Here is a 1,313-nt window from a genome sequence, read left to right on the forward strand (position 1 = left end):
GGAAGAGAAATAATTTAAAGTGTTCAAGACATTAAATGCACAACTGACTCCAAATTGCCATTTAGTATGCTTTTGTATTATAGGATATAAAAACTACCCCCCACCTGTGGAATGTTAAGCTGGCACCCAAGACAATCAAAGCATCCTATATTCAATATACCACTGTTTTCTGGTTGTACCAAAAAATAAACAACCAGCAAATGACTTCACCTCTTAAAAAAAAAGCATTTACACTTTAAAAATGGGATGAGGTGGGATTCCTTCCTTTTTAAAAATGTCTCTAGAGCTACTAAAAAACTTGCATTTACAAAGTAGTTGATTAAAAATATTCCTCTGAACTGTTCAAGAAGGGCAACAGGGACCACTGGCAGGACTGCGTGTGTGGTATTAATCTCACTTGGCTTCTTTCTCTTCTGCGACACTGGAGGCTGGGCTCTCCTCATTTTCAGTCCTTCATTTCCCACAGGTAAGTCTTCTTTAGTCTCTTGGTTGGCCATTTCCTCCTGGTTTCCCTTTGCTCCTCTCTTCCCTTTTGTTTGCACTGTTTTGCCTGAAGATTTATCCTTTCCCACCGCCATTTTTGGTTTCCACTTTTGCAGGAGCCCGTTTAGCTGACAACCTTGCAGATCTCCTCTTGGGCTCCTCCTTCACTGCCCCCTCGACAGAGCTGACCTTCCTCTTGGGCATCCTGGTGGCAGGGCGGGCGAGAGCCATGGTAGGCCAAGAACCTTCCAGAAGCCGAGTAGCCTGACCACTGCCTCTCCTCTCCCCTCCTGAGCTGCTGGGACCCACAGTGGGTGGAGGGTAAGGGGGTGGGCCATGGGAGAACTGGATGGAACTGGATTGGGAGCCCACCCCTTCTGAATGTTAAGTTTTAAGCCAGCATTTTCAGTCTCCTCTTTCATCAAGAGGCTGTTTAGTTTTTCTTTACTTTCTACCATAAGGGTGGTGTCATCTGCATATCTGAAGTTATTGATATTTCTCCCGGCAATCTTGATTCCAGTTTGTGCTTCATCTAGCCCAGCGTTTCTCATGATATACTCTGCATAAAGTCAAATAAGCAGGGTGACAATATACAGCCTTGACATACTCCTTTCCCGACTTGGAACCAGTCTGTTGTTCCATGTCTGGTTCTAACTGTTGCTTCTTGACCTGCATTCAGATTTCTCAGGTGGCAGGTAAGGTGGACTGGTATTTCCATCGCTTTAAGAATTTTCCAGTTTGTTGTGATCCACACAGTCAAGGCTCTAGTGTAGTCAGTAAAGCAGAAGTAGATATTTTTCTGGAATTCTCTTGCTTTTCCTATAATCCAA

General features: G+C 44.2%; 1 pseudogene; it reads right to left on the bottom strand.

Annotated features, from left to right (window-relative positions):
* Positions 1–393: 393 nt before the first annotated feature.
* On the bottom strand, positions 394–687 carry LOC122691370 (annotated as a pseudogene).
* Between the last annotated feature and the right edge of the window lie 626 nt (positions 688–1,313).

The sequence above is a fragment of the Cervus elaphus genome, chromosome 4 (genome assembly GCF_910594005.1).
Source record: "Cervus elaphus chromosome 4, mCerEla1.1, whole genome shotgun sequence".
NCBI lineage: Eukaryota > Metazoa > Chordata > Mammalia > Artiodactyla > Cervidae > Cervus > Cervus elaphus.